Raw genomic sequence first — 26,620 nt, forward strand, 5'->3', positions numbered from 1 at the left:
ATTGATTTCTAACATCTGGGGACCACATAATTCTGGGAGATCTGCACATGCCACACTCTGCTCTCCTGCTTTACCGTGTTTCCCCGAATATAAGACAGTGTCTTATATTAAATTTTGCTCCCAAAGATGCGTTATGTCTTATTTTCAGGGGATGTCTTATTTTTCTGTGTTCTGTTCGTTGGGCATACTTCCAAACAAAAACTTTGCTATGTCTTACTTTCGGGGGATGCCTTATATTTTGCACTTCACCTAAACCACTACTATTGTAAGGGTGGGGGTTAGTGCGATCCCCCGCCCGACTCGTCCTTGGCACAAATACCTTGTGCTGGGTTTGCTGCCCGGAGTACTGACCTTGCTATGCTTATGCTTATCATATCTGTTTGAAACTTACTTTAGCTTTTCCTGTGTGAAACTATGCTTGGGAACTATACCAGGGGGAGGGGCAGTGTTCTCGTCTGTAAAAACGACGATTCTAGCCGAGGGGGGCCAGTTCTCGCATGGCGTGTATTGTGTTCATTGAAGTTTATGGAATAAACGAGGCTGTCCTAAGTCGTTTTGTTTGAGGTCCTGCAGAGTTCCTTACATTATCACGAGAACTCTGAAGATTCAACCCCCCAAGTTTTGGTATGAGTTTGAGCCTCTACACCTCCAACCACTCTGTGAATCTTTGGTGTTCTTCAACATTGCAGAGATTGTCATTTCAAGAGTCCGTTGAACAATGAGTGCTGAAGACTGCGGTAGCCCCTAGAGGGCTCCCTCTCTGCCACCCGATGTGTGGTCCCTGGCCGGGAGCCAACGGAGACCAGCTTCCCTGGTGACCCTCTCCAGGCCTTTCGGCTCAGCCGAGGCGTGGCCCTTTCTCCAACTACAAGAGCAGATGGAGGAAGCCCCACTGTCGCTCGAGCGCACGGTTTTACGGCCGGACGCCTCGAGGTGCGTCAGGAATTCTTCGATCCTGAGTGGAGGTATCAATGGATCGTGCTCCCATGCAGAAACACATCACCACCCACCACCATGTGGATTACAAACCCCGGTACGCATGCGTACTGTTCGAGAGGAAATCGGGGTGTCAGCCATCCCGCGGCGATACCCAAGAATCGTTCGCCGAAAATATATGGACCAATACTTCCGAGGACCCCCACCCACGCATCACTGGCAGAAACACGGGTGCGCGCCGAAAACCACGTCTTAAGGTCCCGACAGTCCATAGCCAAAGTGTCTTGGACCTACAGGAGGGTCAATGCAGACTAACTTTTTTGCGAGATGATGGCCGTGCCCACGATTCCCCGACCTCCGTGGACTTCTAGGGAACGCAACTGCAGGGGCCACCAAGGATTACATAGCGGGGTTCGGAGTTAGATCTGGACCGATTGGGAAGAACAAGCGTGCAGCTTTAGCCAGAGCCAAACAGGACTGGGAGCTGGAGCGAGGTCCTCGAGAGAGAGCGTGAGGCTCTAGGAATTAGAACGAGGAACAGTTTCGCCACGAAGGCATTGGCTAACGGAAATAGCCAGGAGAAAGAAATGCTCGAGAACAATTCACTGAAAGCGACCTCCGGAAGGCAGCTCGCACGCATGGTTTTGGACCACACCAAACCAAGATCTTGAAAGCGCCAGCGAAATCGCGTGAAGGACTCTTAAGACCCAGGGAGAAGTCGTAGCGTGACCTTGCAGCGGCAGGAGCAGCGAGAGGCTCCGACAGAGAACAGCGAGAGGAAGCTTACTAGCGCGCCGAGAGAGAGATTTGGCGGACAGGGAAGGCGCTACCTCGACGTGAAGCTAGAGCACGCCCGGCAACCCTCACCAGGGACGGCGGAGCTGCTTTCAAGCCCACGTTCACCTTACTCGCCCAGCGGTTGGGCCCCAAAGGGGAGCTCCCGTGCCACAGCGAAGGATCCTTCCGCCGCCACAACCCCCGCCACCGCGTATTCGCGAAGCTCAACCGCCTCCACGCGCACCTGCCCCAACTCCTGCGCCCCAAAGCGTGACCCCAGTTGCTGGTAGAGGCCATCCCTAGACCCCCCATTCCCGCTGCGTTTGATGGCGGCTTCCCGATTGCCCTACTTTATGCCACTGCAATTGGACGCGCTCTTGCTCGGAGTGATGATCTTTACGGCTCCGAGGCGGAAAAGGTCGCGGAGGACATCAGGTACGGTAATGGATGGTTAATAGCAGGCTGAATGGTTTGTGGAAATTCATGAAATGGAGGGCTCACTGAACGCTGCAAACTGCTTAGCGCCTTACTCCAAAGCCTCAGACTGCGTTTTTCCAAGATCACTGAAGAAGTAAGCAAAGGCCAGCAGAACCATTAAAACCATCAAACAAGGGAACAGACCTTTTACTTGGTCGCCCGAGAATTCCGATTAGCGGCAAATAAACTTCCAGACTGGCCTGAGCGCATGAAATCGCGAGTGGTATTTTCCGCGATGCCATGTCGACCCGCAGGCAGATTCGCACCTGGGCGAAGACCCTTGAACCGCCAGCCCATATTTAGACCATGCGGCTGAATGGATTACAACTGGTAACTTCATTGCATCCCGACTTAACGGTCTAAGGCGAAGGAAAAGCCCCCCAACCAAAATAGCGGAAAAACCCGCATCAGCCGCCCGGCTCGGCAATAGAAGACCATAAAGGGACCCCCCACCACGAAGCCATCTGACCGTCGCCGTGCGATGCTTGGCTTATGCTTGTATTGTGGGGGCCAGGGCCACGCCGCAGCCAACTGCTTGAAAAAACCTAAGGCTCCGTCCAGCCACGAAGATCCACAGCCAGCGGACCCACACGTAAACCGGGTCCGAAAGAGCCTCAGGGAGCTGCCCGCAGCCTGGAGGAGGACAACCAGGATGACAGCGAAGACCCGACTTTGGTGGAGTAGAAGTCTATCATCAGGCCCAATGCGGACCCGAACGAGGCGGTAGCCCATAACCATTATGGCCCACTTTAACTAATTCAGCCCGAAACACAAACACCATGCTTATCTTAGCTTGGGCTTTAGTGGACTCAAAAGGCTGCTCCTCATTGTTTAATGAGACCTCAGAGTAGCAGAACAACTAGGTCTCGAGCGGATAAGCGCTTCATTAAAGCCCATCTGCCCCATCAGATGGATGGCAGCCTTGGGATCCGAGGGGGGCCGGCTCGGTTCAAAACCAACCAGTGCTTCTCACGTTGCGCCGAGCATTGGGAGAGGCGCCCGCTTCATTTTGGCTCCAGTCGCCAAACACCCCATCGGCGTTGGGAAGATGCCTTGGCTTCTGTCCCATGAACCCACCATTCTCTGGGGAGTAGCGCGTCGTTCATAGATTCCGCGGATCCACCTTGTGGAGGCCATATGCATGAGGGAGAACCACCCTAGCGAACGCCTTGAAACCCCACTCTCACAAAATTACGGCTGACCCTTAAAGTTGCTTTTGAGCCTGAACTGACTGGGATCCCAGAGCATTACAGTACTGGGATCTGGCTTCAAAGATGTTTGAAGAGTCAATCGATCCAAGCACTATAGAAATCCCCAAATTGCAAAGATCCTCTTAGTCCCGGGAGAACTTTAACTTTACCTAAAGGGAAGAATAATACCGAATGAGTCCCGCCCGAACAAAGAATCAGAGGCTTTTTCTTGATAAAAATCTTGCTAGGGTTTCATCCGGTGCAACGGCAAAAGCACCCACGCTGCCCCGGGTATTGTTTGTGAAGGTAAGAAAGATGGCGTTCCCTACCGCTCTTCCGACTATCGAGGGTTTCTAAACGCATGGATCTCACTCCTCCAACAAATAATTCCCTTTACGCAAACAATTTAAAAAGATTTGCTTTCGAATGCGGCTTTTGGGTACAGGACGCTATTTTCACCAAATTGGACTTACGAGGAGGCTTTACTACCCGTGGTAAGCAAATTGCTGAAGGTTATGAACATTTAACAGCGTTTAAGCACTCAAATTCGGACAATATGAATATTGTGTAATGCCATTCGGATTAGCTGGGCCTCCGGGGGCTTTCATGTCTTTAATCAATGATGTTTTACAAGACTTTTTTATTCCAAGGGGTAGTGGGTATATTTAGATGATGATGAATTTCCTGATATACTGCCAAACAGTGGAAGAGCATGAAAAAAAAGAGTTGGTCAGGAAGCGGATTGTTGCAAGCGTCTTCTTTGACAATTTGTCTATTTGTCAAAGACTTATCAAGTAATGTGCATTTCACCAAAACATCCCTGGACTATTTGGGCTATATGAGGATCTCGCCCGAGGGACTCAGAAATGGACCCTTGCTTAGGTAGCTAGCGATTCGTTTTGACCTAGCCCGTTCCCACCACCTCGTAAGGAACTCCAATCTTTTCTGGGTTTTGCCAATTTCTACTCGAGACTTTTATTCCCCAGTTTGCTCAGCTAGCCCTGCCATTGACGGATCTAAGTCTACGCGCTTTCAAAGGAAAAGGTCCTCAGGCGTCTAAACCAGGAGCTCCTCTTCCCTGGTCTGAGGATTGTCCAAACTGCATTTCAGTCCACTTAAGGTTGCGTTCACCCACTGGAGCTCTATTCTAAAACACCCGGATCCCAACTTGCCTTTCATAGTACATCGTCGAGTAAGCTCTAGGATAAAGCTTTGCGGGGTGGGCTGCCTCTCCTGCAGAGAAATAAAGAAGATAATAAAACTTGTCCCGTGTGCTTACTTGTCAAAAAAGCTTTCTGGCCCTGAACTGAACTGGACGGTGGGGGACAAGGAGACAGCCGCCATTAAAGAAGCTCTTTCCACTTGGCGGCACTGGCTGGAGGGGACTGCCCACCCGTTCCAGGTGTGGTCCGACCATAAGAACCTAGTTGCCTTGTCCACCCCCCTCAAAATGTCGGCTAAACAGCTGCGGTGGGCCGATTTCTTCTCCAGGTTTGCATTTACAGTCCATTTCTTCCCAGGCAACAGCAATAAGTTGGCCGATGGGGGTGGACACCTCCTTGCATAAAACCCCTCGGACTATCCTTTCCTCCTCCCAATTGGGGCTGGCGGTCACTCGATCCCAAACGACTGCCCCCCCGCCTTCACTCCCATCAGGTATTCCAGACGTGGTTTCGCCTTTCCTCCGTCAGTTAGAGGAGGCGGGACAACAGGGTATCCCGAAAGAGGAATCGGATCCTCTTTTGCAATTACGAGGCGGAGTTTGGAGGCGGGGTGACTGCTGGCACGTGCCGCCGTCCCTGAGCAAGCGGAGTTCTGCAGAAGCGGGGCATGATGCTTCGCCAAGCAGGGCACTTGGATTTTTGAAAACTCTACATCTACTTAGGGCGTAGATTTTGGTGGCTTCTATGCGCTAAAGGATATTGAGTCTTGCCCATTAAGGGTCGCGTGGAAGCCAAGGGAATCCCTGGAAAGCCTATGGTCTGTTGCATCCCATCCCTCCAGCGCTGCCAGTGACCTTGGCAGAGTCATATCCATGGATTCTTTATAACAGATCTGCCTGAGAGTCGCCGGAAACACTGCGCTTCTGGGTAGTGGTAGACCTTTTTTTCCAAGCAAGCTCACTCTCGTTTCCTTGCGCCACCATCCCGTCAGCACCTAAGCTTAGCCAAGTTGTTTATTCAACATGTGCCTTATGCGTTTGCACTCTCAGCTCGAGGAGAGTAATTTTGGATAGGGGCCCCTAATTCATCTCAAAATTTTGGAAGGCGTTTCACCAGACATTCTAGGAACCACCTGCGGCGGTCACGCCGCCTACCGCGCTTCAAAGTGGACGGCCAGACCCGGAACGGACCAACATGGAACAACTGGAACAATATCCTATCGTTGTTACACCAATTCTACCATCAAAACAACTGGGTCGAGTTGCTCCCTTTCGCTGAACGTATACTTACAATAATGCGGTTGCATAGTAGCACCAATAAAGCGTAGCCTTTGAAATGAGAGTGTCTGGTCGCTCGTTCCTACCTGAACTCCCCGACTCTGCGTTGCAGAGCCCCTAGAGTTTGGAGATTGGATTAAAGAATCAGCCAAAGCTTGAGGAAGGTTGGAAATCTTGTGTCTACCTCCCTCTCTCAAGCGCCAAGAGGCTCAAAAGTTCCAAGCAGACAAACATAGAGTTGATTTTCCCTCTGCACGTGGGTGCCTTGGGTTTTATCTTTTCTACCAGAGAACCTTGAGAGATGTACGCACAAAATATTCCAAATGCTAGGCAAGAAATTCATAGGGCCATTCAGAATCTCCCAAGTAATTAGCGGGGTGCACGCATGACGTTTTGGAACTGCTCCTAACTTTCGGCTAAGTAACATTCATCCTGTTTTTCACTCTAGTCTACTCAAGCAGGCTCCCACTTCAGATGCCTGGCACGACCCAACGGAGGCTCCCCCGCCGGTGATAGTTGATGGCCACAAACATTACGAGATCGACGCTATCCTGGACTCTCGTTATGTTCGTAATCGGCTGCAATATCTGGTCTCTTGGGTGGGATATCCCTCTGGTCATAATCAATGGATTTATGTGGAAAATATTGATGCCCCCCCCTTGATTTCGGCTTTCCATAAAGCCTTCCCTGGCAAGCCTGGGGGGGAAGGGGGTTTCTTAGGGGAGGCGGAATGTAAGGGTGGGGGTTAGTGCGATCCCCCGCCCGACTCGTCCTTGGCACAAATACCTTGTGCTGGGCTTGCTGCCCGGAGTACTGACCTTGCTATGCTTATGCTTATCATATCTGTTTGAAACTTACTTTAGCTTTTCCTGTGTGAAACTATGCTTGGGAACTATACCAGGGGGAGGGGCAGTGTTCTCATCTGTAAAAACGACGATTCTAGCCGAGGGGGGCCAGTTCTCGCATGGCGTGTATTGTGTTCATTGAAGTTTATGGAATAAACGAGCTGTCCTAAGTCGTTTTGTTTCGAGTCCTTCGAGTTCCTTACAACTATGCCTTATTTTGGGGGGATGTCTTCTATTCGGGGAAACAGGGTATTATCATCACAGCACACCTGTAAAGTACTTTAGGCTGAGAGTGAGTGACTGGTTCATAGTTACCAAGCATGTTTCCATAGCAGGGTGGGGAATTTGTTAGGATTTTAAAAGTGCCTGCTTCATTCAGTCAAGCAAGAGTTAACTGCTGATGTCACATGATTTCACATGAGCTTCTGGAAAGATATCTCTCATTTCTTCTTCCAGCAAAAGAAGAGAGACAGATAGACACAGATAGACTGCACAGAAACCCAGACTGAACACTTGCATAGATGGAGTTTGCTGTTCCTATATTTAGTATAAATTCATTTGTCATCTAGTAAAGTTCTATAAAACAACTCACTCAGGCTCATTCCGCACATGCAGAATAATGCACTTTCAAACTGCTTTCAGTGTTCTTTAAAGCTGTGCAGAATAGCAAAATCCACTTGCAAACAGTTGTGAAAGTGGTTTGAAAACGCATTATTTTGCGTGTGCGGAAGGGGCCTCACATCTCTGCCTTATTATCTACTCTGCTGATTAACTGCAATACAACAAAAGGGTAAGGGCACAGATGTTTCCACTGCATGTACTTTTCTCTCTGATGCCAGATGATTTTGGTTGAAGAAGCTTCAGTCTGCACCTCTAACCCAGCAACGCTTGTTTCAACGCAGTTGAGTGCAGTACAAACCCCCAATCAATATGCCCTGGCAAGCAGTCTCTCTCTACCTGCTCTCTCATGGTTGGATGAGCAAAAATTTTTGATCTGGCAATTTCTCCCATGTGATTGAGCAAGGAATGCTCCAAAATCCCTCTCTACCTGCTCTCTCATGGTTGGATGAGCAAAAATTTTTGATCTGGCAATTTCTCCCATGTGATTGAGCAAGGAATGCTCCAAAATCCCTGTGAATTAGAACTGTTCGAAATGGCTGGTTTCAAAGCATGCTATCTCCTGACTTCAACAATAGGGGATGGGGAGAGTGTCATTATGAGCTACACGTCTGCTTGCGATCTTTAGAAAGGCTTGGAAGGAAAATACTATGGAAAATCAGTTAAGAAAATAAGTCTTCTAAAAAGGAAATTCCACAGTACAAGACTGCCAGTTATGCTATCAAGACCTGAAATGTACCAACAAGTATCAACAGCAGGCTTGATGTCTTCCAACAGAAGTGCCTATGCCGAATCCTGAAGATCTAATATTATGATCACATCACAAATGAAGAGGTGGTCCGAAGAAGTGGCATGTGCAAACTCCATACTATTGTTACACACATAAGACTTTGACTGGCTGGCCACAACCTTCGCATAGAGAATGGTTGGATCCCAGGACGTCAATGAGGTGGATACTGTAAAGAATATATATAAAGAATATATATATAAAGAATAATCAGTTTAAACCTGTTAATGGAATTCATGTGAAGAGCATAAGCAGTATAAGCAGAGGTGGGATGCAGCCGGTTCGCACCGGTTCGATAGAACCGGTTGTTAAATTTACTTCAGTTCGGCGAACCGGTTGTTAAAGATTAACTTCAACTCCTTTGATAAATCTTCCTCAGTTCTGCAAACTGCCGGTTAATGATTAACTTCAACTTCAACTGACCCAGCAAGTCTGTTAATGATTAATCCCCCTCCCCTCCATGGCGAGAGATGCGCCCACCCTGCTTTGTTAAACGTTCTACCCTTGTGGCATGGGGATGGGGAGTGCAGAATTTGGCCAGTGTTTGGTTTCTGTGGGCAAATCTTGCTTCCTGCAGGGCAGGTGAAGATGGGCCCGGTGGCTCGGCTCGGCCTGGCCGGCCGCCGGGAGAGCGCCCGCCCCACAAGCAGCGGGGCGGGCAGGAGGTAAAGACCGCGGTGCGGCCTGGCTGGCCGCGGGCGAGGGATGCGCCCGCCCTGCTGCCTGCAGGGCGGGCGAAGATGGGCCCGGCGGCTCGGCTCGGTCTGGCCGGCCGCCGGGAGAGCGCCCGCCCCGCAAGCAGCGGGGCGGGCAGGAGGTAAAGACCGCGGTGCGGCCTGGCTGGCCGCGGGCGAGGGATGCGCCCGCCCTGCTGCCTGCAGGGCGGGCGAAGATGGGTCCTGCGGCTCGGCCTGGCCGCCCGCCGGGAGAGCACCCGCCCTGCAAGCAGCGGAGCGGGCAGGAGGTAAAGACCGCGGCACGGCCTAGCCGGCTGCGGGCGAGAGATGCGCCCGCCCTGCTGCCTGCACGGCGGGCAAAGATGGGCCCGGCGGGTCGGCCTGGCCGGCCGCCGGGAGAGCACCCGCCCCGCAAGCAGCGGGGCGGGCAGGAGGTAAAGCCCACAGCACGGCCTGGCCAGCAGCGGGCGAGAGATGCGGGGCGGGCGAAGATGGGCCCGGCGGCTCGGCCTGGCTGGCCACCGGGAGAGCACCCGCCCCGCAAGCAGCGGGGCGGGCAAGCGGTAAAGCCCACGGCACGGCCTGGCCGGCCCGGGCGAGAGATGCGCCCGCTCTGCTTCCTGCAGGGCGGGCAAAGATGGGTGCGGCGGTGGATCGGCCTGGGGCGGGCAGGAGGTAAAGCCCACGGCACGGCCTGGCCGGCCGCGGGCGAGGGATGCGCCCGCCCTGCTTCCTGCAGGGCGGGCGAAGATGGGTACAGCGGCTCGGCCTGGCCGGCCGCCGCTGGATACCGCCCGAAGCAGCGGGGCGGGCAGGAGGTAAAGTCCACGGCCTGGCCGGCCGCGGGCGAGAGATGCGCCCGCTCTGCTTCCTGCAGGGCGGGCAAAGATGGGCCCGGCGGCTCGGCTTGGCCGGCCGCCGGGAGAGCACCCGCCCCGCAAGCACCAGGGCGGGCAGGGGGTAAAGCCCACGGCACGGCCTGGCCAGCCGCGGGCAAGAGATGCGCCCGCCCTGCTTCCTGCCGGGTGGGCAAAGATGGGTGCGGCGGTGGATCGGCCTGGCCGGCCGCCGGGAGAGCGCCCGCCCCGCAAGCAGTGGGGCGGGCAGGGGGTAAAGCCCACGGCACGGCCTGGCCGGCCGCAGGCAATAGATGCGCCCACCCAGCTTCCTGCAGGGCGGGCAAAGATGGGTGCGGTGGTGGATCGGCCTGGCCGGCCGCCGGGAGAGCGCCCGCCCCACAAGCAGCGGGGCGGGCAGCAGGTAAAACCCACAGCACGGCCTGGCCTGCCGCAGGCGAGAGATGCGCCCGCCCTGCTTCCTGCAGGGCGGGCGAAGATGGGCCCGGCGGCTCCGCTCATGGAGCCGCAGAACAGCGGAAGAGCCGCAAGCGGCTCGCGAGCCACGGGTTCCCAACCCCTGCCTTAGTAGGAGAGCAGGAACACCACGAAATAATTCAGCCTGTTCCTCCTGGCTATTAAAGTAAGTAACTGCTTTTTGTTAAACGTTCTACCCTTGTGGCATGGGGATGGGGAGGGCAGAATTTGGCCAGTGTTTGGTTTCTGTGGGCAAATCTTTCTACCCTGGTGGCATGGAGATGGGGAGGGCAGAATTTGGCCTGTGTTTGCTTTCTGTGGGCAAATCTTTCTACCCTGGTGGCATGGGAATGGAAAGTGCAGAATTTGGCCTGTGTTTGCTTTCTGTGGGCAAATCTTTCTACCCTGGTGGCATGGGAATGGAAAGTGCAGAATTTGGCCAGTGCTTGGTTTCTGTGGGCAAATCTTTCTATCCTGGTGGCATGGGGATGGAGAGTGCAGAATTTGGCCAGTGTTTGGTTTCTGTGGGCAAATCTTTCTACCCTGGTGGCATGGGAATGGAGAGTGCAGAATTTGGCCAGTGTTTGGTTTCTGTGGGCAAATCTTTCTACCCTGGTGGCATGGGAATGGAAAGTGCAGAATTTGGCCAGTGCTTGGTTTCTGTGGGCAAATCTTTCTACCCTGGTGGCATGGGAATGGAGAGTGCAGAATTTGGCCAGTGCTTGGTTTCTGTGGGCAAATCTTTCTACCCTGGTGGCATGGGGATGGGGAGAGGAGTTTTTGCTCAGTGCTTGGCTCCGTTTTGCAAAACTGTCTACCCAGGTGGCATTGGGGTGGAGTGGGGAGATTTTGCCCAGTGCCCCTGCTGCAGTACCGCCCACCCTGCTCTGGAAATCCCTTCACCCAGAACGCCCAGACCATGCCCTCGCCATGTTGTGCCCCACCCTGCTCCGTTTGGCACTACGCGACTGTTTGAATCCCACCACCATCGGAACCTGTTGTTAACATTTTTGAATCCCACCACTGAGTATAAGCAATGGTCATAAAACAACAATAATGATAAAAACAGCAATAAGCAAGCCATAAAGTAACCAGCTTAAAATGAATGTGATAAAACTTCAATTAAAAGCTTGAGTAAAAACAATGGGTTTGACCTGCCTTCTAAATAACATTAGAGTGAGTGCCAGGTGAACTGCAGAAAGGGCATTCCAGAAGTGAAGCATCACCACTGACAGAAAGTTCTGTCTCCAGTTACCACCCAGCTCACCTCTTGCAAACTGGGTCACAGAGGCTAACACTTGAGAGGAAAATCTTAATGAGCAGAATGAACAGTACAAAGGAGGAGTGGGGAGTGGTTTTTTCAGGGTTCTAATCCCAAGCTATTTAGGGCCATAAAGGTTTTTATCAGAGTTCTGAACTGTGTCTGTAAACAGTTACAGCAGACATTTCTGCAGTGGTACTTTACATTTGCAATGATAACAGCAATGTGAGTAAGGCAAAACTCTGCCTAAACCAAGTAAAAAATAGAGCAGTTCAAAAGAACACATGCATTATTTAATAGAGATAAATGCTGACAACAGGATTTGTAGTAATGAATAATATCAAAATAGTAGCACAGCCCATGCCTTGTACATAATAGCTGATGGAGCTTACGAGCTCTCATTTATTTGTAGCTTGTTTTCTTCCCCCTAGTCAAGGCCATGACCCATTTCAGCTGGCTAAGTGGGCAGAAGAAGAAATGAGAATCATAAATTTAATGTGTCTGGCTCCTGGCATATAGAGCTTTACTTTCCTGTTTCTAATTTCATGATAAGAGATATGACTGAAACATTCAAGGACTACCCTATGAAATGCACTTATGTGTAAAGTAGGCTCTTGTTTCATCAGAGCATTGCATGAAAGAGTTAAATCCACTTTACATAAAATGTATACTTACGTAATGTTCTCAAAAATAGAATACTCATTTTAGGGTCATTAAGCCTGAGAATTCAAGTATGTTTGACATACTGTAGAGCCTTAAGGCTTTGGAAACTTAGATACACAGTATCTGAATAACATAGTTGTCAAAAACTGATGCTACTTTTTCTCTGTACATCCACATAGTGTTGACAATATAAACCTTGTATTTCCATATGCACAAATAGAGTTATCAAGAGTTAGTGTGAATATCTTGGTCCTAATACTGGAATCCTTATACCTTCTTTTCTTATTAGCAGTATAATCTGGATCACCACAGTTTATTGCAGGATGAAGAAAAGTGTCCCCTAGAATCTACAGTCATGGCTAAAACAAGCAACCTCTGCTTTATTAGCGGCAATGAAGCCTCTGTTTGCAGCAGCACAACTAAAGCAGCTATGTAAGATTACTATCTTCATTGCATCATGTAACTTGTTCTATTTAGCTTTTTTAAAAAAATCAGTGCTTTCTTGTGAAGAGAGGCAGAAGTCCATTCCACACAGCACAAAAAGATGTCTGTGGGACATCCTAGAAAGACACAACTGCTTCTTTTCATTCTGCACATCCAAAATAAGATGTCCAGAGGCAGGGGCAGAGTGAGGGGAAACTGCACCCGGGGTGCGCATGTCAGTGGCGTTCCTGCCTAGGGACAGGGGGTACCCTCTGTCCCCGGGCGCCCCCCATTTGGTCACGTGGGGGGGCGCCAACATTTCAGGGTCGTTTGTGTGTTTTTAAAATTTTAAGTATTTCTTTCACGTTCTGGCCTGCAGGGGGCGCATTTTTAAGGCTAGCGGCACCAAAATTTCAGGGTATCATCTAGAGTCTGTCCTGATGATACCACCCAAATTTGGTGATGTTTGGTTCAGGGGGTCCAAAGTTATGGACCCCCAAAGGGGGTGTCCTATCCCCATTGTTTTCAATGGGAGCTAACTGAGATGGGGGCTACCCATTTGAGGGACCATAACTTTGGTCCCCCTAAACATAACTTCACCAAACTTGGGTGGAATCATAAGAATAGTTATCAGATGATACCCTGCAATTTTGGTGTCACTAGCTTTAAAAATACACCCCTTCCAGGCACCCCAAGAAATTTGCGCAAGATTCTTTGTTTTGCAGTGACTTTGCTCCATTGTAGCCAATGGGGAATTTCTGAGTGTGTAGGCAGGCTGCACATTTTTGAAGATAGAGGCACCAGACTTTCAGGGTGGCTCCAGGAGGGCCTCCTGGTAATAGCATCCAGGTTTGGAGACCTTTGCTTCTGGGGGTTCAATTTTATGGGCCCCCAAAAGGCTTATTTTGTTTCCCCGCTCCTGCACATGAAAGCCTGTGGGCTGAGTTCTCTCAGAACTCTCTCACTCCAGAAGCAAAGCTCACCAAGCTTGGATGCTATTGCTCAAGGCCTCTTGGAGCCACCTTGAAAGTCTGGCGCCTCTATCTTCAAAAATGTGCAGGCAGCACTTACACACTCAGACATTCCCCAGAATCTGCCAGGCTCTTCAGCAAGTTCTGTGGTGGGAAAAATGACTTTTCCCACCATAGACTTCAATGGGGCTTTCTGTTATGCCCAGATGGCTCTGTGGTAGAGGTTTCAACAGGAGGCACTGTGGTAGGGATCTTGCTCTGGGTGGGGGCATTTCCTGTAGCTGCTGGTGTGAGTCTCCTGAAAGGAACCAGCCAAATTTGCTAAAATGTGTGTGGAAGAGGAAAATGCTGTGGGCACCGAGTTGAAGGTGAACCTGATGCCCACAGCATTCGGCCATCACAGGCAAACTTTAGCAAAGTTGGCTGGTTCCTTTCAGGAGACTCACACCAGCAGCCCTGCAGGAAATAAGTGCCCCCGCCCAGAGAAAGACCACTACCACAGTGCCTCCTGTTGAAACCTCTACCACAGAGCTGGGCATAACAGAAAGCCCCATTGAAGTCTATGGTGGGAAAAATAATTTTTCCCACCACAGAACTTGCTGAAAAGCCTGGCAGATTCTGGGGAATTTCTGAGTGTGTAAGCAGTGACCACACATTTTTGGAGACAGAGGTGCCAGACTTTCAAGGTGGCTCCAAGAGACCTTGAGTAATAGCATCCAAGCTTGGTGAGCTTTGCTTTTGGGGGTGGGTGGGGGCGCTGAGAAGTTCTGAGAGAACTCAGCCAGCAGGCTTCATGTGCAGGAGCAGGGAAACAAAATAAGCCTTTTGGGGGCCCATAAAATTGGACCCTCAGAAGCAAAGGTCTCTAAGCCTGGATGCTATTACCAGGAGGGCTTCCTGGAGCCACCTTGAAAGTCTGGTGCCTCTATCTTCAAAATGTGCAGCCTGCCTCAGAAATTCCTCATTGGCTACAATGGAGCAAAGTCACTGCAAAACAAAGAATCTCAGGCAAATTTCTTGGGGTGCCTGGAAGGGATGCATTTTAAAGCTACTGACACCAAAATTTCAGGGTATCATCTGGTAACTATTCTTATGATTCCACCCAAGTTTGGTGAAGTTACATTTAGGGGGACCAAAGTTATGGTCCCCCAAATGGGTAGCCCTCTATCTCAGTTAGCTCCCATTGAAAACAAATGGGGATGGGGGTATTCCATTTGGGAGTCCATAACTTTGCTGCTCCTGAACCAAACATCGCCAAACTCGGGTGGTATCATCAGGGCAATCTCTAGATGATGCCCTGAAATCATGGTGCTGCTAGCTTTAAAAATGCGCTCCCTGCAGGCCAAACCACCAAAAATACCAGCCCCCCAAACCCAAATACCTTGCATTCGCATTTGTTCATATTTGGGCAGGACATAATCAGACAATTTTTGTCCAAATTTGCCCAAATTTGCCCAGACTCCAGCCGAATCTGGTATTTGTTTCATCTGAATCTCCAACCCTCAAAAGTGATGCTGTTTCAGGGTGGGGGAGAATCCACCCCCAAACAGCATCACTTTCCGGGGACCCCAGATTCTCCCTTTAAGGTGGATTTAAAAGAAGAATTTGAGCTCCCTAGTTTAAACACCATTGAAAGTGATGCTGTTTGGGGGTGGATTCCACTGGAGATGATGCTGACATTTGTTTGGTAAATGTTTTGCTGGGGGTGATTTGTGAGAGATTTACATGCTTAATACCCACTTGCACTGGCTTGGAGTTGTTTCTCAGGCTAACAACCTACCTCATAGGGTTGTTGTGATTAGGAAATTAGGAAAACAGTTGGTGGGGAGAGAGCCATGTATGTTTTGATGGGAGTGGGAGGTGTTTTGTGAGCTGGTACAAAAAATCATTGTTTGGTCATGGTGGGGGAGGGTGGCCGCCCATACGCCGGACGGGGGGGGCGCCAAACTCAGGTTTTGTCCCCGGGCGCCAGTTTGCCTAGGTACGCCCCTGGCGCATGTGCCCTGTGCTCCTGCTGTGGTGCCGCCCGCCCCCAGCCCTGGAATGCACTGGAATGCCCCGCCACACCCTCTACACGGTCCAGCCATGCCTGCGCCACAGTTCCGCCCAGGGTGTCATGCCCCCTCCCCCGCCCCATTGGTGCTACACCACTGTCCAGAGGATGTCTTAATGAAAGGTGGCTTCTGGTGTGTTTTCCAACAGCAAAGGGATCAGAGCCTCTTTTCCTCATCTAACGGTTTTCCTCTCTGGTCAGTTTCACCCTTAACTCACACCCAGCATTTGTGTGCAGCTGAAGAGATTCTCCCTGCCACCATTTGCTGAAGGTTGCCCCATGAAATTTGCCCTGCGGGCTCCATAACTGGGCACCTTGTCAACCCAGTACTTAGTTGTACTCAGCTGGTCTTGGTGAGTCCAGCAATATATAGTATTCCTTTTAAAAAAAAGAATTGATGAGCTATCTTCATAGCTATGCACACATGCACGACAGGATCAGTCTACTACCCATTGAAAAGGATAGACCTGCCCTCTGAGTACCAACTTAGTTTTTCTGTGCCATAAGAAAGAACTAACTCAGTCATGAAATCCCCATTGTGCAATTGTTTGTTAGTCATTTGTTTTTTTAAAAAAAAATTGCATTTCCCCCACTTTTTGTAGATATATTTGCTTACCAAATCAAAAACAGCAATGGTAACAAAAGACAATCACAAAATACCACAAATATTTACACACAATCTACTTTATATCAATGGAATAATCCCTGGAATGGAGAGGACAAATCAGGGAGGAACAACTCTGTCCTTGAGGGCAACAATCTCTCCTCGGGCAACTTCTAGATTTGACTACTGCAAGACATTATATGGAGCTACCTTTTCAAGGTGGACAGAAACAGCAGCTAATCTTAAAAAGTAGCAACTATGATGTTAAATGAGACTTGCCATTTGTACTGGTATAAGTGTGTGTACTGCTGGCTTAGAAATGTAGTGTCATTTCAAGTATGCATTGACCATAAAATCTGATATATGAAGGCTGGGAAGATCAAAATTTAGTATGGTCTCTAAAAGGGTCCTTTAATAAATGCACATATTTCATTTATTGATAGTTCATGTGCTGGCATTATATACATTTCAATGCCCCAATGCCTGCCCAGCCACCCTGGGTCTTTTTTCAAAGTAATAATTTTTGCCATAGCAGGCCATTGAGGGAACAGTAAATAATTGAATCCCCTTTTTAGGAAAACTATAACATTCTATTATTATTATTAACAGAAAGCAAACATCAGATCCTGTTATACTGGCATTGTTTCTCTGTTTTAATGTTAAGTAGAGGATAAGAACATTAGGGCCAAACTGTGCAAAAAAAAAAGTCTATAAAGAAGAATACAGACAAGGCTAATTTTAAATATGGAATTAAAAATGGGCAACAGCCTGATAAGTCTGTTGCTATCAGCTATGGCACATGCATCTTCCTTGCGGCAGCCAAGCTGTGTCACAGCTACCATGCAGGAATTAATTCTGTCATCTGACATTTTAGTGCCTGCTTTTTTCCCCCCCGAAGCCTGAGACGGTTGTTCCTGATGCTTAAAGAAATTGTTGTTGTCACCTGCTACCTACAGTAAATGCTGTCAGCATTGGAAATGTTCTAATTTTTGCACAAATGACCTCTGAAGTATTTCATGTTATCATTCAAAAACAAACCCTCATTAATCTTGACAGTTCATCAGCTTCATGTGTATGCCACTGCTTGAGGACCTGTTTGCACAATCATCATCAGATAGTAACTCCTGAGTTCGCTCCAGTTTTGTTTTACATGTTTCAGGATTGAAAAAAATATGGAAATTCCTACCTGTTTGAACAAAGATAAAGGGCTCTTTACTTAACCTCCTTTTATCTAATACTATGTGATCATGTTAAAAAAAGTTATTATTTCTGTAAGATAGAGCTGACAATTGCAAGGGCATGAGTGTAGCTTGAATGAATCTGTAGTGAAATTTGTTTATGTTATTTGTGATAGAGCTGTATTGCTCGCATGGTAGACTAGTCCTGATACCGGGCTGTAATTGGCCACATCCTTTCCATCAAGCCTAGTTTTCTTTTTAAATGTGCTGGTACCCACTTTTGTTTAGCCTACAAAATTTCCCTCAGTGACTGAGACTTTGAAAATATTAATCACAGCAACCTTTGATCTTATTCCTACAAGCAGGGGTAGGGAACCTGCGGCTCTCCAGATGTTCAGGAACTACAATTCCCATCAGCCTCTGTCAGCATGGCCAATTGGCCATGCTGGTCGGGGCTGATGGGAATTGTAGTTCCTGAACATCTGGAGAGCCGCAGGTTCCCTACCCCTGCTACAAGGCTTAAACCCTGTTTATAACTTACAGTGTATATACTGCATTTACATGTCTACCTGTGTAATACAAAGGGGGGAGCTGAAGCTGCATTGGAAGGGGCGGAAGGGTTGTGCCAGTGTCTGTGCCACCACCACTGAGTAGAGTGGCACAGTCACTGGTAACAGAGGACTTACCCTGACAGCTAGCTGCCACAGTGCCCAAATCCAGAAACTGGGCTCTGTGGCTGCTGGCTGTGTTGGCATTTCAGGAGTGTTTCTGGAGGCAGAGCCCACTTTAGTAATCTCCCAATGCACTTTCAGGCCAGGAATGCCTTCTCCCAATGGCACACATACAAAAGGCATGGAGTACATTGCTCGGAAGAATAGGCTACCTGAGAGGAGGCGAGTATTTTCTCCCTCTTCTCTGGCACCCAATCTGCTGATTCCCCTTTTGGAGGTGGTGCTGTGATACTGTCCCCAGCTGTTGCTGTACCCCCCCCCCTTTTGATTGGGCTGCCTATATGTAAAAAGGAACCAAAGCTCAGAGGCGGAGCTACGAGGGGACCAGGGAGTGCCATTGCTCTGGGTGCATTCCTGGGGTGTGTGTGAAAAATTGCCCCCACCCCCCACAATGCCCCCTGTCTCCTGGGAAGTGTAATTAGTTCCCACCAGGCTATTTTCAGCCTCAAGTGAACAGGTTGCTTTTTACAGCCTGGACTTTCAGGCTGAACTAAGGTAAGTCTGGGGGGGGGGTGGGCACAGAAAACGCAGAGTTCATACCAGGCATCGTACGGCCCAGCTACGCTTCTGCCAAAGCTTGTTAACTTTACAGATAGAATCAGTACCCAAATAAATACAGTATTTAAATCACATGTTCAGCTGTACATACTTTGAATGAAACATGAGAATTACTCAATGAATCAATCAAAATAAAACAAAAACTGTACAATGAATACAGATTGCATTTGTGCTCACTTTAACTTGTGAGCAGGACTTTTGTGAACCAGGAAGAATGGTATATAGAAACATGTAGTCGTTTCTATATATTGTATACTATGACTCCATTCAAGGAAGGTAGACTATCAATAGAAGGTAAACTATCAATAGAAAAGGGCAGACAGAGCTCCAGACAGGTCTGTTAATACTATAGTGTCAAGCTTAATCATGATTTATAGTCAGCCATCTGGATTCTTAAATATGATTGCACGGATTTCTAAATAGGAAGTTACCTTGAAAACCAAATTTAATTTACAACCATAAATCATATTGTTTACTCAAGCCCATTACTCTCAAATTAACACACAGGTATATTTTGAGTTAAGATCTCCCCTAAAAAGGGATTGGTATGCCCTTTACTTACATGAGAGATCCTGTTTTGTACCTCCAATATGTATTCCATATATCTTTCAGTGTTGTTGAACTGGGATGTCTTGCTGTGTCTTTGAATTTTTGACCTTGCACTGGGATGACGTAGTGCTAATCTAAGATCACTGTGGACCAACAAGGCTAGTAAGAAATTAATTTCTTATGTGACTCACATTACCTTCAGAGTTCATATGGGTATATTCTCCTCATGATCTCTTTATTTTTTCCTCTCCATCATGCATGTGTACCCTCCTTCTATTTGAAATGTTAAATAATGTTTTCTATTTTTAAGTAGCAGCTACCAAAAAAGTCATCACATTTGGTAATCATGTCATTTAACGACCCTTGGACTTTCCCCCCTAGACCTGCTTTTGGATTTGTGTTTTGGATTGTGATGACTTGGTGGACTGGTGAGATTGCTTACTGGTTCTCAGACTGAATTCTACCTTGTCAGGTGCCTTAAGAGACATTTCTGACCTGTGTTTAACCTGCAGTAAATATCTATCAGCTGCACCCTGTCTTCTGTCCGTCCTTGACAGTCAGCCCGTGACACAGAGGCATGGAAAACATAGTAAATAGTTCGCACAAAGCAACTGAAAATGTTTTGAAAACATTTCACACTGAAGAATTGCTTTCAAAGGGGATTCATTTAAAATGTTTTGAGGCTAGAAGTAAAACATTTTTGAAATGAAAGGGGGAAAAACAATGTGGAACTCCATGGAGAAACCTTTTATTTCCTGGCTCAAAACGTTTTAAAAGGTTTGTGAGGAAAGTACCAATTTGTCAGTCATGTAACTCTATTCTTCTCTATTCTTTTATGGTATACTATTTTCAAAATTTTACTGTTCTGAACCCTAAAAGTCAAAATGTATACAGCAGAATAGATTGTTGGCTAAATTGAACGGTCATCATCAGAGATGGTATGGTGCTGAATACTAATTGCTGGAGGGCTTGGGGAACTTCTGGGTTTGCTGGTTATTGTTGGGAACTGTGGCAAATAGGATGTTGTACTACATAGGTTCTTCTTACATTTGTGTAAATTACATACAATTTGAGAGTTGCTTTTTAAAAAACAATAAAAAATAGCAGCTGCTATTGAAAGAAATCAACAGTACCATCCTAAACAGACTACTGTGTAAATACAAGGTACAACTATCTTATTGAGGACTGCACTGTTAATGAAATAGAAACGAAAATATACACTGCTTGAAAGTTCTTTTGATTTCATTTGGATTATATAGCTTAAATAACTTTTTTTAAAAGGCCTTGTAGACACAGTTCAATAACAATTCCATCATTTTTTCCAAGGGAATTATTTATGTCCTAAAAAAATAAACATTTTAAAAATGTGACTTGGTAGTGTCCTGTGTGTTAATATATTTTTATATATTTTTAATGAAGAAAATAAGGATGTGTAGGTTTGGCAGATGTATAGGAAAAGTTTGTAGGTCAGTAGAGTGGGCTTTGATTATAAAAGCCCTTTCCAGTGATTGTTTTCTTTGGTAATTACAATGCCATTAGGACTCAGTTGTTGCGGGATTTCTAATCATTTCTGTCTTTCCCTCAGATAAGACATGTATTGCAGTATATATAACCAGCACTCAAACAATATATGATCTACCTGGATACCTACTGTCATATGAGTAGAATGGAATGCAGTAGCATAAATGTCTTTATTTATTTAAAACATTTTGAAGCAATTAAAAATACTGTGTAGTTTAATTAAATTTAAGCAATTAAAATGGTTTATAAATATAAAAATAATTCAGTTAAAACACATAAATCATTGCTAGGGAACTGCTCTTTAAAGTAATGTAACTCCAAAATTTAGCAAATATTTGCCCTGGAACTGTTTCAGCTTGGGCAAATGACACAGGAAGAAAAAGAAGCCCCCTCCCCCAAACCATGAGACCAAGTCAAAGTGGATCCTTGTGGCATTTATAAAAAGTAGCTCCCTGCAGCTGCTGTATTGCTGCATGGAAAGCAGATAACTTCCCAGGCCAACATTCTTCAGAACCATAATGTGTAGTTCTAAGGCAGGCTGATTGTTCTGTGATTCCAGGCTAATATGTTTCAGCTTGGTGAATTTCACTGTGTTCTCATTTATGCCCAAAGTATCATCTGGAAAGCACTGGTTATTGTTTGAGATCTGTATTTATACACAGTTGTACCCTTATGATTTTTTTTTGTAATTGCTTATAAATTAATGTTTAAGCTGAAACTGATTGCAGCTGATTTAAGATGAAGCTGTCTGATCATTTTAACATGTTGAGTAAAAGTAGTGATGCTGTTACTATTAAACAGTATGAGTAATTAAAATTCTTGGTTTTACATTACTTGCTAATTTACAAGACATCACCCGTTCAAATTCAATATGTCCAACAGTGAAATCTCATCTCTTCTCCCAAGCTTCCTTCTCGTCATATAATCTTCAGTCTTCCACTTACTATCCTGTAAACAGGCTCTATCTTTGACTCCTGTTTTTTCAATATTCATTCTCCTGTTTCCAATATTCATTCTGTCATCAAATCATATCACTACTGTCTTCAAATAATTGCAAAATATGCACTTTCTATCTGCCCCTTTGTGAAATCATGAATTCCCCTGTCATCACTTAGCTGGACTATTGCAACTTTCAGATCTCTGGTCTTCCACTCCTGAGCCTTAGCCCCCTCACCTTCACCCAGCACACTACAGCCTCTAAAACAGAGGTGGGATGCAGCCTATTTGGTAGAACCGGCTGTTAAAATTTTCTCAGTTTGGAGAACCGGTTGTTAATTATTAACTCCACTAGGGACAAGGGGGTAATCTCTGTCCCTGGGTACAACAAATCTTGTCAAGTGAGGGATGCAAAATTGCCCTCCAGGGCCCCCTGGGGCACCCCCCATACCCCCTAACCCCCATGGCACCCACCCCCACACACTTACCTTCATTTCAGAGCGAGATAGGAATTGGCAGACAATCCCTAACTTAAGTCTCTTTTCTGCAGCCAATAGCTTTTGCCCTTAACAAAAAATGGCTACAGTAATAGCCAAGTAAAACCCTAAATAGCTTCCGCCCTTAACAAAAATGGCTTCAGTAATGGCGACGAGATAGGTCTGAAAATTGTGGAGGTAGGTTTTAAAAGAAAATATGACCTTCTACTTTCAGTTTTGTAGAGGCAAGTTCTGCCTCATGGAGGTGGGCTTGAAAACTGGTGAAAGGGCTGGAAATGGGATGGAGCCAAGGGGTGATGGTGGAGTAGGGAAGAGATTTAGCACTTTAAAACTGCATTATGCAAACAGCACACAAGCAGCAATTTATAAAGCTTAGAAATTAAGAATCTGAAGTTTACAAATCAATCTCATAGATGCTAGAATGCATTCAGCCATGCACAATTGAACCTGCAACGTTTTAATTAGTAGTTTTTATATTATGCTGTTAAATGGAGTTGCATAACCCATTTAGTTAAAACAATTATGCAGGTACATGTATGTGATTTTACAATATTGTGTCTCTAAAAAAAAGTTCATAGATAACTAAGGAGCACAAGTCATATATTGTTCCAACCTCCAGGTGGTGGCAGGAGATCTCCTGGAATTGCAACTGATTTCCAAGCACAGAGATCAGTTCACCAGGAGAAAATGGCAACTTTATATGGTAGATTCTGCATGGTATAGGTGTGGGAAAAGGTAGTATGGATCCCTCAAGAGAAAGTGACAGTTAGTCTATTTTCAGATAATTTACAAAATATTTCAGCTGATCGGGTGCTAAAAAATCGCTGGGGGTGATTTGTGAAAGATTTACATGTTTAATACCCACTTGGAACTGTTTCTCAGGCTAACAACCTACCTGGTTGTGATGACAAAATTAGGAGAGAGAGTTGGTGGGCAGAAGCCCATGTAGTAGAAATTATCTATTAAAGTGGAAATTAACTTGTATTGTCGAAGGTTTTCATGGCCGGATTCAACTGGTTGTGGTGGGGTTTCTGGACTTTGTGGCCATGGTCTGGTGGATCTTGCTCCTAATGTTTTGCCTGCATCTGTGGCGGACATCTTCAGAGGTGTATCACAGAGCAAGGATGTAAGTAAGGGGGGGTTCTCGAGTTCAACCCCCCATTCATGCCTGAAGCGCCGCCCCCTTCGTTTGTGGTTTTTTTATATTTTAAAGTATTTTTTTGTTTTTGGCCTGCAGGGGGTGCAGTTTTAGGCTAGCAGCACCAAAATTTTGGGGATGTTTTGAGAGGCTCTCCTAATGATGCCACCCAGGTTTTGTGAAGTTTGGTTTAGGGACTCCCAAAGGGAGTGCCCCATCCCCCATTGTTTTCAATGGAAGCTAATAGAAGATGGGGCTACACTTTGAGGGTCCATAACTTTGGACCCCCTAAACCAAACTTCACCAAACCTGGGTAGTATCATCAGGAGAGTCTCTTACTAATACCACCCAGGTATTGTGAAGTTTGGTTTGGGGGTCCAAAGTTATGGACTCCCAAAGGGGGTGCCCCATCCCCATTGTTTCCAATGGGAGCTAATAGAAGATGGGGGCTATATATTTGAGGGCTCATAACTTTGGACCCTCTGAACCACACTTCACCAGCCCTGGCTGGTACTATCAGGAGAGTCTCCTAAAGATACCCTGAAAGTTTGGTGCTGCTATCTTAACAATTGTACCCCTGACAGCAGGCACCCCCCAAGTTTCCCCAGATTCTCCTTTTAAATCCACCCCCTTCAGTTTGGATTTAAAGGGAGAATGTGAGGTTCCCAGTTAAAACAACATTGAAAGTGATGCTGTTCCAGGCTGGGGAATAATCCACCTCAAAACAGCATCACTTTCAATGTTGTTTTAACTGGGGACTCCAGATTCTCCCTTTAAGGTGGATTTAAAAGGAGAATTTGGGCTCTCTAGTTTAAACACCATTGGAAGTGATGCTGTTTGGGGGTGGATTCCAGCATCACAGAGGCCGCCCATGGGGGGGGGGGCGCAAAGATTTTGCACTGGGCTCCATTTTCCCTAGCTTCTGCCCAGAAGGGAAGGCAGAAGGGGCTGCTAGCTGGGAGCCCAGCTGGAGGGGGGGCAGGGGGGGCAGGCGAGTCTGCTGTCCCCAGCCTCGGAGAGCTGCTTTTATAAGCACTGAGGCTGGGGCGGGGCTTGGGGAGGTGTGGCCATGCCCCCAGGGGCAGGTGGGGGCATGGCCCCACCTCCAAACATCCCCCATAACAAATCTATACCTACGTCCCTGTCACAGAGGGAAGTCTGTTACACACTGTGTCCAGTGAGAAGGGAATGTTTTATTTTAAAAAATTTATACCCCTGCCACAGCACTGCCCACCCAGCTCTGGAATGCTCTGTCCCAGAAGGCCCAGGGCACGCCCCCACCGCATCATGCCCCACCCTGCCCCATTGGCCCCACCATCAGAACGTGTTAAAATTTTTGAATCCTACCACTGTTCTAAAACATCATACATGATGGTGGGGAAGGCTCAAATTATGACCAGCTATCTCCACATGGCAGCTGGAAGTTGCTGCCCATTTGGGTGGCCACCATAATGAGCATCCTCTTTCAAACTGTCATCTAATTCATTCTTGGTCAATGACAGCTCATCAAAAGTTTGAGAATAGAGCTTGGCCATGTCAACTGGTGTATCAGGTTCTCTCCCCCAATGACAGAAGGAAACTGCAATAAAGTATGTGTGAGTTGCAACAGTACCTTTAAAAGGGATGATGAAGAGAGCCAGTAAAGCATCACTGACTTCCTGTCCCATAGAATCATAGTCATAGAATATATTGTCAAAGGTTTTCACAATTGGATTCAACTGGTTGTTGTGAGTTTTTTCCGGGCTGTGTGACTGTGGTCTGGTAGATCTTGTTCCTAACTTCAACAAGAAGGCAGAGACTCTGAGAATTAACAAAATTTGGCTACCAGTACTTAAAAACACCAGAATCAAAGGCCAAGTGCATGCTGGGTTCATGGACAACGGACTCCACCCAGATACAGGGTTTGCATTCACTAAGACTGTTGCTGGTGCAGGGGAATGAAAATGTGAATTGCTCCCTGGACTGAAAAACCCCACTAGCATTACAGTGCAGTCAACCACACCTTTGCATAGCAAGTTCCACCCAAATACTTACTGATTGGTTCCCCACCCTAGGACATGGACAATATATACCTCACTAAACATTCCCTTCTCACTGGACACAGTGTACAACAGACTTCTCTCTATGATACACCTCTGAAGATGCCAGCCACAGATGCAGGCGAAACGTTAGGAACAAGATCTACCAGACCACTGCTACACAGCCTGGAAAACCCACAACAACATAGTCATAGAGTTGAAGAGATCACAAGGGCCATCAATTCTAATCATGTGGCATGCAGGAAGACACAATCAAAGTATTCCTGACAGATGGCCATACTGTTTCTTTTTAAAAACCTCCAAAGAAGGAGTCCCCACCACACTCCAAGGCAATGTATTCCACTGTCAAACAACCTTTACTGTCAGGAAGTTCTTCCTAATGTTCAGGTGGAATCTTTTTTCCTATACCTTGTATCCATTACTCCTGGTGATAGTCTCTGGAGCAGCAGAAAACAAGCTTTCACTCTCTTCAACATGACATCTCTTCAAATATTTAACCATGAAAAAACATTCATTACAAAGATTACAAATCAAAGGTCAAGAAATAGCAGTTCTTAAAAAAGTACCTATCCAGGCGCTAAGGAGAAGAAAAAAATATGCTCCTTTGACAGACACCCTCAAAAAACAAAATGTAATGTTCAAATGGAACTTGATCAAAGGAATATCTCTGACTTTAAAGGTAAAAGAAAGAACATTGACACTATCTCAAAAGCCAATGATTTCTTTAGACTGGTTTAATCACATTAATAGCTGTCTATGTCAAAAATAAAAAGGTAAATATATCAACCTTCTTTCTTAATGTTGCCATGTTCACATAGAATTGATTATAACTATTTCCATCCTATACTGAATTGTTATCTCTTTTTTCTCATATATTTTCTTTTTCATAAAATAACTATGTACAAGTATAAATGAATTACATATTTAAATCTATGCTCAACCTTACTATATGTCTATATATATATACACACACACACACATATATATACACATATATACATATATACACTTATTTGAATGGGTGTATGTATGCACATATACAGAATTTATACTGACTTTTTAAATTATGGTCCTACATCTATCAACTGTATTTATAGATATGCTAATCAATATACAATGCTTTAAATTAGAATTCTATACTTACCTCCTCCTCCCGATTCACATTACATGTCTTCCCTTAACCACCTCTGAATGTCAGTTCCTGAGAAAAGAAAACAAAAAGGAGAACTTGGGGGGGGGGGACTGTCACCCTTAGCTTCATATACTTATATACAAATGTAGAATGAATTTAAAATTATTTTCATGTAATATTATTGGACTTGATAGCCCCAAAAATGAGCTTAATAGCCCAAAAGAGAAAAAAAAACTTTACATTTCACTATTTACAAAAGTTAAAGCAAGACATAATATGTCTACAGGAGACACATATTAAAGAGAT

General features: G+C 46.5%; 1 protein-coding gene and 1 long non-coding RNA gene across 2 annotated transcripts in view; both read left to right on the top strand.

Annotated features, from left to right (window-relative positions):
- GABRB3 (gamma-aminobutyric acid type A receptor subunit beta3) overlaps window positions 1-26,620 on the top strand; it is a 230,007-nt gene that overhangs the window by 138,838 nt on the left and 64,549 nt on the right. The gene's annotated exons all lie outside the window — the stretch shown is intronic.
- Window positions 11,055-25,909, top strand: LOC125431494. The gene is made up of 2 exons (XR_007244307.1): window positions 11,055-11,087; window positions 25,512-25,909. It is a non-coding gene; the product is annotated as an uncharacterized LOC125431494 (long non-coding RNA).

This window comes from Sphaerodactylus townsendi, linkage group LG04, assembly GCF_021028975.2.
Source record: "Sphaerodactylus townsendi isolate TG3544 linkage group LG04, MPM_Stown_v2.3, whole genome shotgun sequence".
In the NCBI taxonomy this organism is placed as follows: Eukaryota; Metazoa; Chordata; class Lepidosauria; order Squamata; family Sphaerodactylidae; genus Sphaerodactylus; species Sphaerodactylus townsendi.